The sequence below is a fragment of the Chanodichthys erythropterus genome, chromosome 13 (genome assembly GCF_024489055.1).
Source record: "Chanodichthys erythropterus isolate Z2021 chromosome 13, ASM2448905v1, whole genome shotgun sequence".
NCBI lineage: Eukaryota > Metazoa > Chordata > Actinopteri > Cypriniformes > Xenocyprididae > Chanodichthys > Chanodichthys erythropterus.
In genome coordinates this window covers 11,752,811-11,767,302 of record NC_090233.1, presented here as the reverse complement: position 1 = coordinate 11,767,302, position 14,492 = coordinate 11,752,811, and the positions used below count along the sequence as shown (strand labels likewise).

The window sequence follows — 14,492 nt, the reverse complement described above, 5'->3', positions numbered from 1 at the left end:
CCCATAGTGCATCCTGGTGCCATGTGTTCCCCAGGTAAGAGACGCACACGCACCTGGCCATCCACGTGATGTAAAAGAAAACGTGATTCATCAGACCAGGCCACCTTCTTCCATTGCTCCGTGGTCCAGTTCTGATGCTCACATGTCCACTGTTGGCTCTTTCGGCGGTGGACAGGGGTCAGCATGGTCACCCTGACTGATCTGCATCTATGCAGCTCCATACGCAACAAACTGATGCTCTGTGTATTCTGTCTCCTTTCTATCAGAACCAGCATTAACTTCTTGAGCAATTTGAGCTACAGTAGCTCGTCTGTTGGATCGGACCACTCAGGCCAGCCTTCGCTCCCCACTTGCATCAATGAGCCTCGGCCACCCATGACCCTGTCGCCGGTTCACCACTGTTCCTTCCTTGGAGCACTTTTGATAGATACTGACCACTGCAGACCGGGAACACCCACAAGAGCTGCAGTTTTGGAGATGCTCTGATCCAGTCGTCTAGCATCACAGTTTGGTCCTTGTCAAACTCACTCAAATCCTTACGCTTGCCCATTTTTCCTGCTTCTAACACAACTTTGAGGACAAAATGTTCACTTGATGCCTAATATATATATAAGCATATATATATATATATATATATATATATATATATATATATATATATATATATATATATATATATATATATATATATATATATATATATTATTATTATTATTATTTATTTATTTTTTTTCCAGTTGTACCACATGATTACTATATAATTATGTACCATAGTATTTACATTGCACTTAGCAATGATAAGTACAAACAATACTGTAACAACAAAATGTCCAACAAATACAAAGGAAATTTTATTATTTACTGTCTGTTTATCTGTAGGATTAAGCAGACACATTAAAAATCATACAGACAATCACAAATGGCAATACAGTAAACATGTATCTCCATTAATATACATTTAAATTGCAAATCAGAACTGAACTTTGGTCTGTCCCTGAGAGCAAAGTCAACATGCAAGTCTATTCTTTCATAAGCCAACTGCATTAAATACTCAAAATGTTATACCAATCTTCTGACAGAGCATTAATGACTCAAACACTGTAAAGCTTATTTAAAAGAACTCAAGGTTCCGAAGAAGTAACATCTCTTCTTCAACACTCCTGGGGAACACATCAGATCCCACGGGATTCACTGTGGCACAAGCATCATCAAACATCAAAAGCGATCTATGGGCTGTTCCTGCAACAAATGCCATCATGGGGTTCCCTCCTGGAGCAAGGTCAAGAAACTGCTCATTTCCTCTAAATAGGAACTGCTGGGGGGAAATAAATAAATAACAAAATTTCTGATTTACATTTTTTTTTTACAATCACCAATTCTGGTTTTTCCACCATTTCTCTTTTTTTTATAGTCACCATTTCTGGTCATCCTACAGTACTTAGATCATTTTTTTCAGTTCTCCTAACCAACTTTCAACTTGGCACAGCAGTTAATTTCACATTCAAAATACACTAAAACTACCAGAACACTTCATACACGACTCAAATCAACTCATTCTTCCATAACACTAGCAACCAACAAATACACTTTGTCACTCATAAAACAATGACCTAAAAAACACGAACAACAGGTAGTATACATTTTTTTCTTTTGTAATAGTTCTTTACAAAACAAGAATGACACTCTCTACTTCAAATTCATTACAGTATATGCTTCATGATCCATGTTTACATCACAGCACAAAATTATTCATAAATTGTGCCCTTTGAAATGAAAAGACTTACATCTGTATAGGTGTTCAGCTACATCGATTATTTTTCATAGTATTTATTTTTTTAAATTTAGAAATATATTTTAATATGGTATTACTGTATAAATGTAGCAAATTGCTGTCTTGTTAAATGTTGTATTATAAGTTTTGAATTTAAGTTTACAGTTTTTTTTTTTACAATCGCTAGGACCCATGTCTCAATACTTGGGTCAATGTTTTTAAACTCTTCACACTCTGAGTACAATATCAGTCTATGTGTGCTAAAATGTAGATCATTTATCATTGCTTTGGAACGAAATGCATTCAATTCCTAAGAATTCTTTCAGTTTACATGAATTCTTTCATGTTTATTCTGGCTGTTTACACAATACTGTTTTTAACTAAAATTGGTCGCTCATTTATATGACTACAGGGTTTTGTGGGTCTGCAAATGCAAGCTTTTAATGGGATTGTGTGTATGCCTTGTGTGTATGGCTCTTTTTGGCAAACAGGTACGCTATGTATGTAAGTGGGCGTCCATACGGGTTTTGCACAAAAGATGAACATGACGGCACATGCTAGTGGATGAGTTGAACCAACTCCACAGCAACTACATCAATTTATCCACTAACCATTCAGAAACGTCCAGTTTCATTCTAAAAGTTGTAACTTCTCTCCATCAGTGTCGACTCCGGTTTGAACAATGTAAGGCTGAACACCAACACTGACAATCCTCATTTTGGCTGCGTGAGATTCTCCAGCTTTGGTGTTGTTGAGCTGTTAAAGCTCCGCCCTCTTCTGGAAAGAAGCCAACTGCAGCAGCTCATTTGCATTTAAAGGATTAGTTCACTTTCAAATTAAAATTTCCTGATAATTTACTCACCCCCATGTCATCCAAGATGTCCATGTCCTCTCTTCATTCAAAAATAAATTAAGGTTTTTGATGAAAACATTCCAGGATTATTCTCCTTATAGTGGACTTCAATGGCCTCCACACGGTTGAAGGTTAAAATTACAGTTTCAGTGCAGCTTCAAAGCGTTCTACACGATCGCAGACGAGGAATAAGAAACTTATCTAGAGAATAAGAAACTTATCTAGAGAAAGAAAAAAAATTATACATTTTAACCATAAATGCTCATCTTGAACTAGCTCTCTTCTTCTTCTTCTTCTTCTCTATTTGAATTCCGACAGTGCAGACACTGCTAAGTGTAATACTGCCCTCCTCAGGTCAAAGTTTGAACTAAATTGTCATATACAATATGCTAGTTCAAGTATATAACAATTAGTTCAAACTTTGATCTGCCATTAAAAACCTTTCGACTGAAGAAAGAAAGACATGAACATCTTGGATGACATGGGGGTGAGTAAATTATCCAGAAATTTTAATTTGAAAGTGAACTAATCCTTTAAAGGGACACACAAAAAATGCATGTTTTTGCTCACACCCAAATTTGACAAGCTATAATAAATGATCTGTGGGGTATTTTGAGCTGAAACCTCACAGACACATTCTGGAGACACCAGAGACTTATATTACATCTTGTGAAAGGGGCTTTATAGGTCCCCTTTATGTTAAAAACCTAAAGTAATACAAAAATGAACAGCAATTTGCTACATGTTTACAGTAATACAATATTATAATATAATATATACTGAATCTAAACATTGAATTATTATCAAAACAATAAGATGGAGCTGAACACACAGGTGTTGGGTCTTTCAATTTCATTACTATCTATACAAAAGGGGACAACTTAGGAATAATTTTGTACTGTAATGTAAGCAATGACCATGCAACATATATTGCAGTGAATTATAATAAAAAACAGTGTGTCATTCTTGTTTTGCAAAGAAATTTTACAAATGAAAATATTGTGCTAACTGATGTTAGTGTTTTTTAGATTGTTGCTTTATGAGTGACAAAGTGTGTTTTTTTGGGTGAAAACCTTATGTTAGTAGTTGATTTGCAATGTGTATAAAGTGTTTTGGTTGTATTAGTGCATTTTAAAAGTGAAATTTTCTGCTGTGCCAAGATGAAAGGTGATAAGGTGTATACTGTGTTCCAAATTATTATGCAAGTTACATATCAGTGGGAATTCAGTACAATAAACATTCAGTTTTTAGTTTTTCTAAGAAAGTGTTTGTTTATTTTATTTCTCCTTATCTTTTTAGATAACTGGTATCAATTTCAGACAGGTTTGTTAAAGGTCTACTTGGTAAATGGAAACCCTACTTAAAGAGGTTGTTCCACATTATTAAGCAAGTCACAGTTCTCATGCAATATGGGGAGGAAGAAAGATCTTTCTGCAGATGAAAAGCATGAAATGGTGCAACATCTTGCAAAAGGCAAGAAAACAACTAATATTTTAGCAATTTACAGTACAAGATAACTCGTCAGATAAAGGTTTAAATGTTCTGTCAAAAAATGCAATTGTATTAAAAGGACAGCTATATAAAAAAAGCCACTGCTGAGCAGCAAACAGGTATTTGAAACTGCTAGTGTCTCTGGAGTCTTGAGAAGCTCTCCATGCAGGCTGGAAGTTGTGCATTATGTTACATTTCAGCCACTCCTAAACAAAGCTCACAGAGGGAAACATTTACAGTGGGTTTAGAAATACATGAAGACTAATTTTTAAAGTTTAAGGAATACCATACTACAATGGATAACCCACTGAACTCACATGAACTGTTTTAAATGTGTTTTTAGTACCTTTATGGATCTTGAGAAAGGAAGTGTCATTGCTTTGAATGCAGGCTTCACTAAGTCATCGGATTTAATCAAAAATATCTTAATTTGTGTTCCGAAGGTGTAGAACGACATGAGGGTGAGTAATTTTGGGTGAACAAACCCTTTAAGTAGGTTTTCTATTTACCTAAGTAGACCTGCCAAACTACTTAATAAATTTTTTTTTGTTTTTGAAAAACTAAAATCTGAATGTTTATTGTACTGAAATCCCACTGATAAGTCACTTGCATAATAATTTGGAACACAGTGTAATGTGTTGATCTAACTGATCTAAGTATTACGAAATGGGTCTTAATGAAAAAAAAGTTTTTTGTTTTTTTTTGTTTTTTTTTAGATAATAAAATGTTCTTCACACTGCCACTTTTAAGAACTGTTCAGTGAAAGGTTATTTGGGGAACTCAAAATGGTTCTTCTATTTCATTGCTGCAATACCCCACTTTTGGAGAGTGTAGGACAAAAAAAAGCCCGCCTTTCAACAAATAAATTCTACCTGATGAGTCAGTGAGGAAGCAGCTTCACGAGGCTTTGTGTTGGTCACGTCAGGATTGTCCATAAATAAAGTACCGAGGCTATCACCATCTGTACGACCAAGAAGCTGCTCATTCCCGGCCTCAGTTGGACTTCTGCTCTCCTCTGGGCTGGACACAGCAGTGGCACTCCGCCATTTGTCCCCCTTCAACCTGGAACAAAATAGACTCATCTATCACATATTTTCTAATCCTTAATGCTTTTCCCTCCCACATTCCCTTTCTCTCTCTCTCACGCATTTATAAGACGCTGTTTCATCCTGAGTTCTCCTAGATGTTTCAGAACGTTTGCATCCACTTTCTGCAGTCCTTGACGTCTCCTCTTTCCACCCATCAGCTGTGAAGGATGCGGCAGCTTCTCATGAGTCAGGCCTACACTCTCTCTGTTATGTCTGCTCACCTGAAAGAATGAGTTTACAGCGGCTGATGTGATGTACCATAGTAAAGTGATGGTAATTCCATTCCAGAGTTCTCCAACCCTTGTGAAAAAGAAGTGTGCTTGATTGTATTGAATGTGCACTAACAGTGTACTTTAAATCCCAGTATATTAAAAAAAAAATGTACTTGCAAATAATATATTATGAATTAAATAGGCTACTGTGGACCACTCAGGTTTACTTTCATCTTTTAATAATAAAAGCAATTTGTAATGTCAGATTCAAAGTTTTACTTTAAAGTATATTTTAAGTCATGCTTTAAAGAAGTGCACTTATTTTGATGTGTTGATTAATATATTAAAGCACATGTAAAGTACTTAAACATCATTTTAACTGTAGTGTTATTTGATATTATTTGAAGTTATTTTAAATTAAATGCACTAAATTTATTTAAAAACCTGACATGTACATTTTGTATATTTTAGTTTACCATAAATGTTTGTCTACATTCAGTAGTATATTTTATAGTTCAAAGACAATAGAAGTAATTATGAAAATACATATAAAGATGTACTTAAGTGGGTCAAAAAGCACTTTGAAGTTGCGTTTAATATGCATCTTTATTTAAACTAAAATACATTTTCATTTATTTGCAGTTAACATGCAACTAAGTGTCTGAAAGCATCACATTCAATTCACACTTAAGTATACTCTTTTAATATAGGTTATTTCCATTAAAAGTGCTCTTTTTTTTTTTTTTTTTTTTTTTTTTTAGTAAGCTAATGTTAACTTCTTTTTCATAATGGAAGGTACTTCAAAAACACAATGGGATGACTGTCATGGTACCATTTCCAAGAAAAACATGTTCAAACCATGATACTTCAGAGTCATGCAGGTGGAAAGGTAAGTCATTTAGTCATTTATTTTATACAATACAAACTTTTCTATATTGAATATAATAAATAGAGCAAAGTTTGTTTCACGATGACTTTAAATGGATCTAATATGCTTTGAAGTGATAAAGGTGTATCGAGTCACTCACCATCCCAGCAGGTGAAGTGGAATGCAGGCCTGGATCAAGAAAGGGTTCACATCTGAACGACTCCTCACTGCCAACAACCATACAAACACAGTCAAACTTTCAGAGCTCCCTGGAGTACTTTCAGAATCTTTTCGACTGAGATAAGGCTATTAAATAAGCAGTTTTACCATGGCAGTGGCACATCTGGCCTCCAGAAAGTCTCGGCATATTGAGTTGGCACAGTCTCCTCAAGGTGACGCTTCACTTCCTTTGATCGCCTGCAGATGGCACAACAACATTGCTATGCAGACCATAGACACATGAAAATAGATAAACTGGAAAAAAAAAAAAAAAATGCTAGTATATTTAATTGTATTAAACGTGAAATTTTGAAGTAAAAACACCCTTAAATTTTCTTGTAAAACGTTCTCCAATAATCTGTTTTATTTACAACTTCTAAAAATATTTTTACAGTTTTTGGACATAATTGACAGAAAGTCTTACTTTAGGTAAGGCGGAAATAGTTCCGAATCCTCTTCTTCAGTTTGTGGTGACAGATATTTCGTGCTCCACATTTCTTATTGCCGCTTTTAAACTTTGCCTGAACGTATATATTATTCGTTTATTATATATTAGCGATATTCTAAGGCTTAAATAGGTTAGCTTATGTGGAATATGACCTAAAATGGGTTGAAAATATCTCTTCAAAAGCGCTGTACGATGTTAGATTTTTAAAGACATTTTCGCGCCTCTGACATGACTGCGCGTGAGAGGTAAGGTAGCCTATATATAAAACATTTTACATACATATTAATAATTTAATTACTTTTCCATTGAAAAAGTAAAGTAAGGGATTACTCTTAATTGTCCTGTAATTTAATATTTAATTTAATATAATTTAATATATTATCCAATTTATATTATCATATAATCCAATTATCCATCAGGATTATCCAATTATCCATCATTTGATCCAATCTATTTTTTATTTTATTTTTTACAGTCTATGGATCCAATGCAAAAAAAATAAAAAGCAAATACTTTAAACAAGTTCAATTAACATTTAATATAATTAGCCATAGGAAAATATTATTATTTTTATTTTTTCCCTTGAAAAAGTAAAGTAAGGGATTACTCTTAATTTTCCTGTAATTTAATATTTAATTTAATATACTTATAATTCTGTATATCCATCGGGCCTTATTTGATCCAATCTATTTATTATTATTATTATTATTATTTTTTTTTTTTTTTTTTTTTTTTTACAGTCTATGGATCCAATACAAAAATAAAAAAGCAAATGCTTTAAACAAGTTCAATTAACATTTAATATAATTAGCCATAGGACAATATTATTATTATTATTTTTTTTTTTTCCCCTTGAAAAAGTAAAGTAAGGGATTACTCTTAATTTTCCTGTAATTTAATATACATATAATTCAGTATATCCATCGGGCCTTATTTGATCCAATCTTTTTTTTATATATATATACATATATTTTTATACAGTCTATGGATCCAATACAAAAATAAAAAAGCAAATACTTTAAACAAGTTCAATTAACATTTAATATAATTAGCCATAGGAAAATATTATTTTTATTTATTTATTTAAATTGGAAAGATGTAGCAGACGAACAGGACTTTTAACTGCTCTCCGAGTCTGCTCACGTCATGCTCTGATCTTTGGGAAGAGTGACGGCAGGGCTCTAAACTTTCACATACCGGCGATTGTTTAATTCATCCGCCTTCATTCAGTAAGATATGTCAGTATCCTTAAGAGTATAAAGTAGTTTTGTTATCACTCACAATATTGTTAGATTTACTTGACGAGAGCGCGTCTCCAGGTTTAAAAGCTTTTTTTTGTTTGAAGTGCGGAGATTTGGGATAGCCACACGTTAAATGGACGCATGCGGATCACGTTCATGTATGTGACTAATAAACAACTTCTCAATACAGGGAGCAGAAACGAAGAACTGGATTTCTGTTTCTTTTTGACACGTTTGTTGTGTTGGGTTTTGTGCGAATTCCAGTGAACGGAAAAACTTCCACCCAACTTTTCCTGCTGTTGGTCGTCGTGTGATCCAGCAGGTGGAGAAACACGAGCCGCTGTTTCATCAGAGGAGAGAACATTGGAAATCGAGTTTAAAGTAATTCTGTTTTCTTCTGAAACTCCCTCTGGATTTAATTTCACGACTTGGTGGCTTGAATAAGCAACTACCCAGAACTGGTAAGTGGTACAGATGTGCTTATTTCAGAGAACACATTTACAAACACACAGGGTTGTTTCATTATATATGTTTAAGTACATCACATCTTAAAGGAATGACAATGGAAGTGTCATAATTTAAAATAAATCGTAAATGGAATATCATATTTAAGAATAAAAAAGCCATACAGGTACGCTGGTTATTATTTTTCACACACAGTATTCTTATATCTTTCAGTTTATTGTTCAGAATTTAAGTGAATTAGTATCCTAGAACATTCCTTTAGGATCCCTTCAAGGTTATTTGACAATTAATTTGCTAATTAAGTGGATTATGTTTGCTGTATCCTCTCCCACACCTACTACATAAACCTTTTTTGACTGTTTATGCACTATTAAACTCATCTTAGTTTTAAACTAGTTTCACTTTGTCCAAAAGTTTCAAAGAAATGTGTGCATGACTCATTTTAGAAAAAGATCCCACTGGATAAACTGAAATTCCTACAGGATTTTTCTTCTCGCTCATTCTTATGTATAAACTGCTTGTATTGCACCAGAATAATGTAAAGAAAATCAGTGAGAGAAACATGTTTTCCTTTTGATGTCCTACATGAGCATTTTTCCTATTGGGGGTCATCATAATAGTTGAATTGTGAACTGTTTTATGAAATATCTATTCTATTCCCGCTGAGATCCATTAGATTGTCTTTGAATTATTGCGAACTGACAGTAAGATGATGTGTGGCATCTTGAAGTCATGAATAAACCTGTTGAGTTACTTCAGGTGTCTGGAGTACATGAATTAGTTTGATTCATGCTGTTGGCTCCAGGCTTTGCTTGATTGATTTTGACAGCATGTTATTGTTGTGTTTTGGACGTAATATCATGGTAATGCCACTATTTTTGGACTTGCACCATGATATTCCTTGAAGTACCATGGAGTACCCTGCAAGTATCGTGGTGTAGGAATATTCAGTTACATGTTATACAGCCAAATAATGTAATATTTAATATGAAACCACCATGTTACCACCACAGTGCCTTGAAGGATTGGTTGTGGCCTTGATATTGCTGTGGTTATGAAAGGGAAACCACATTTTCTTATCTTAGTTCCGGTTCAGGTGTATTGATGCACTTTATTTGACATTGTATGTATTTATTTACTTAACCTGTATAAAGTGTGATGTCTGGCTTGCTCTTATTGTACTCTCAGCCTCGTCTCTGGTACTGTAATTGAAAACTGGATTTGCATGCCTGTACTCTGCACTGCAGCTGCTTGTCTTTAGGGACTTTATTACAGGGCACACACACACACACACACACACACACACACACACACACACACACACACACACACACACACACACACACACACACACACACACACACACACACACACACACACACACGTAATGACAGACCAACATTCCTCAGTCTCAGAAAGGTATGCTGTCTCTGTCTTACTCATTTTAGCTGTCCATCTCTCTTTGTCTCATTCTTTCTCTCAGATGGCTCGTGTCCAAACATAGAATCTGGCTGAAAGTTAATTGTATGAGTTGTTCAGTCTTTAACATGGCATAGTTTAGTTCTTACATAGATGGCTTAGAGAAAAGTTTAGGAATATAAACTTAAGCCCTATTCGGACGGGATTATTTTTACATGAGGATGTGGAGTAAAGTAATTTTACCTCAGGACGTCTGTAATATTAATTGGCCAATTAGCACAGGACAAGACATCTCAGTAAAACTAGCAGAAGTGGGAAGGGTAACTTGATTTATGCACCGCCGTCACCTCCCTGTCGTCATGTGGGTATACGTTGTTTCCTGATACCATGTGCGCAAACCTGGCGCAAACACATATAATCTAAATATATAAACTATATATAACAGTTGGGTCCGGTCAAATGATTTATTAATTAAATTCTGATTGTATTATGATGGTAATATGCACATTAGTTTTGTGCCTCTGACAAGTGGTTCAATCTTCTTTTTGCTCTTAATGGTATGTGGAAAATACTTGAGGTTTGCCACAAACTTGTCCCACCACCTACAACACAAATGAATGTTTCTTCAAGCGCTTCCATGATTGAAAAATGCGCAGAAAACTACTTTTAAACAGGAAATGATGGAATTTTACCGTACATATTTACAACAGGTCTATTCGAACTGGATTAGTATTACCTGAAGTAATTTTTCCGGACCTTTTTACAGAAGGTAAAAGTCGCCATAATCTTTACTGACATTGTCCGTAATGATTACTGAGATGGCACATTCGGATGGGACTAAAATCACTGAGAAGCTCTGGTAATGATTACTTTACCCCCACCTCCCCATGAAAAACTAATCCCGTCCGAATAGGGCTTTAGAGGTAGGATACAAAGTTGGGAAGATGGGTGGCATACGTTGCATTCCCAGATGAACATTATAGTGCCATGCTTCACTCTGAAACACGCAGTGTAGGGCTGCTTGCTTATTGCAAAAAAAATAAATCCTAATGGCTATTATTTTTGTCATAATTGTAATTGAGGTTATTTAACACGATTAGGAGTGGGCGATATGACCAAATTAAAAAAGCAAAATATATTATTAAATATATTAAATTAAAAGCAAAATATACCAGTGAAATTGATACCAATTTCAATACCTCAGCAGAAACTAATACTAGAAGAAGAAAAAAATACAATCTAAATGTGACCTTTTTGTCAATTTCAAAAAGGGCAATACAACTTAAAGCGTTTGTTCATCCAAAAATGAAAATTATCCCATAATTTACTCGCCCTCAAGCCATCCTAGGTGTATATGAATTTCTTCTTTCAGTCAAACACAATCTGAGTTATATTAAAAGATATCTTCGCTCTTCCAAGCTTTATAATGGCAGTGAATGGTACCCTAGATTTTTAAACCCAAAAAAGTGCATCCATCCATCATAAAAGTAATCCATACGACTCCAGGGAGTTAATAAATGCCTTCTGAAGCGAAGCGATGGGATTTGGTAAGAAATATCCATATTTATAACTTTCATAAACTACAATCGCTGGCTTCTGGGTAACAGTCGTCCGTGCGTTTAAGAGTTCTGGCAGAAGGTGACCACTGACCCAACGTATGACGAACGTATAGTGTAAGCTCAGGTGAGAATGGACGAACATGGAAGCGAAGAGAATGGAGCAAAACAAAACGCAGATCACGAATTACAAGTCTAAAACAAGAAGTTTTAAATAAAAATGTTGGAGGATTTCTATATGAGAGAAGAGGAGCTACGTCCTATGTCGGGTCAGAGGTCACCCTTCTGCCAGAACTCAACTCTCTCGTGAACTCGTAGTCAGCAGTTACCGGATGCTAGTGATTACAGTTTATAAAGTTACAAGTATGGATATTTTTCTTACAAAAACCCATCGCTTTGCTTCAGAAGGCCTTTATTAATCTTCTGGAGTCATATGGATCACTTTTATGATGGATGGATGCGCTTTTTTGGGGGTTCAAAATCTAGGTTACCATTCACTCCCATTACAAAGCTGGGAAGAACCAGAATATTTATAAGAAAAAATATTGAACTTGATATTAAGTGTGGAATTTTTTAAACGGAGACCGAATAAAATTGTGCTCTGCACTCTCTGTAAAACTGAAATGGCAAACTATAGCAGCACAACTTGTATACAAGAGCATCTGAAAAGAAAATATCCTGGGGCTCTCCTACCTCAAAACAATGAGACTGCAGCGTAAGTATTTGGACTATTACAGTGAATTTGTACACAACACTAGAATATGGTTGTCAGTCCCATAATTTGTGCTTAATATGGCTGCTTTCATACTGCATTCTGTGGGTGCAAAGTGCGCTGCTCAAACATACTCTCTGCAACCATTACAAAGCATTTAACGGTGCTGTTGGTTATTTAAAATATCTAATGGATGATGAACTCACACCTCGATTGGACTCATTTATTTACTAAAATGCTGTCAATCATGGTTAAAATATGGTTTTATGGACACTGCCATGTTTGAAACTGTCATGGTTAGTTAAAATGCGGTTTTGACTTAAGCTGTTTGTTCATACAGCTTTATGAACATATTTAAGCAGCTACTTTAATCTCCTGAATGAACAAAACATTTCAGAATTCACACTTGCAAGCAATTGCTGCTGTAAATCCCAAAAAATTGACTGAATCCAACCATAGTAAACACCTTTCCTAATCAGGCCTACACTGTATAAACCAGGGTTCCTCAAATCCGGTCCTGGAGGGCCACTGCCCTGCAGAGTTTACCTCAAACCCTGTGATTTTCTAGTGATCCTAAAGACTTTGATTAGCTTGCTGCCCTATTCAGGTGTGTTTGATCAGGGTTGGAGCTAAACTGTGCAGGGCATTGGCCCTCCAGGGCAAGATTTGAGGAACCCTGGTATAAACCTTATGTTTTGTGAGAAATAGTTTTACTTCATACATAGATTTGTTATGGTTATTTATTGGTAAATTAACCAAAGGATTAATCAACTACTCAGAAAAACAATTATTAGATTAATCTGGAAAATAATCAATAGATTATTCAATTGAAAAAAATAAAAGTCAATGGCCCTAAAGTCAATGGGTCATTCACTGACCGTGCGTATTCAAATTAGCCGTCATAAAGGGTCAAGTGACACGAAAACAAATGCTGTTCAGAGTAATTGAGAGCAAATCTGGTGCTGCACATCTTCATGCTGTATATGAAAATAACAAATACACACAAGTCTATTGTATTTCTTCTGAAGAGCTGTAATAGCTTGAGAGTCAAATGGATTACTCTTATGATATTTTTATGCCTTTTTTTTTTTAAAGTTTGACACGCCAAGTCTCCATTAACTTTCTTTCTATGGTAAAGAGCAGCATGGACATTCTGCTTAATATATCTTGTTGTGTGCCACAAAGAAAGATGAGAGTGACTAGACAACAGATGTTTCATGTTTGTATGAACTACCCCTCCAGATGGATAATAAGAAAGTTCAGAATTGACAGGAAGATTTGGTCTTAGATCAGCGTTTTTCTTTTATCAGTGTCCAGCTCTGAGCAGGCCGTATGTGTTAGCGGCTGTGCATTGTGATTTGGTTCTCTGCTCCAGATTCCAACACTTATTACTAAAATGTGACCAACATTAAAGTTCCAGACGTTACAGAAACACTGTGCTAGAGGGGAAAGGGAAAGTGAGTAAAAGGGCATAAAAGAGCGCCCTTGTTGCAGGAAGTGCTTTATTTTGACATGAGTGTTTTTAAAGTGAGTCTTTATTTCAGGGATTGATCTTTATTGATTTTAACACACAACTTTTTTTTTTTTTTTTTTTTTAATCAGCCATTTTTGTTGCTGTCATCACAAAATGCTTCACTGACAATATTAGAGGGTGTTTACTATATCATGGGGGAAGATATTGCAGTCATATGACCAGTCAAATAGGACCACAACAGTATCCAGCTGCAGAACCGCGGCTCCAGCAGTTTCAGACCAGCAGACACAGGATGGAAGTGAAGGACAGGGCTTATACACGTAATTTTCTTTTATTAGATGTGAGCAGTTTTCACATTGATTTTTGATATCTAACAACAATAATTTTAAATTCTCATTGTACAAAGTAAGTGACTAATGCTTTAAAACATTGCCTATTAATCATGTTTAAAGTTAGTGGATACAAACACAATAGTTCATTAAAAAATATATTAATAAATGTGTAACAGTGTATCCCATTTGATTGTTATATTATCATTACAAATAATACTTAGACACAGAGTATGTGACATTAAATGTCAAATATAACACATGAAATTCAAAATAAACATTTAATACAAAGCCTTGAATAAGTGAAATGTGCATTTCTCTTTATGAAAACAATAAGATATTTTTA

General features: G+C 34.9%; 1 protein-coding gene across 3 annotated transcripts in view; it reads left to right on the top strand.

Moving 5' to 3' along the window:
- The first annotated feature begins 8,116 nt into the window (after window positions 1-8,116).
- Window positions 8,117-14,492, top strand: part of kif1ca (kinesin family member 1C, a) — a 45,009-nt gene continuing 38,633 nt past the window's right edge. Inside the window, exons 1-2 of one of the 3 annotated variants that reach the window (XM_067406671.1) lie at window positions 8,117-8,349; window positions 8,456-8,652. The gene's annotated coding sequence lies outside the window, so the exon portion shown is untranslated. Of the gene's footprint in view, window positions 8,653-14,492 lie in introns of all 3 variants that reach the window. The other 2 variants (XM_067406672.1, XM_067406670.1) reach the window with 2 other exon arrangements.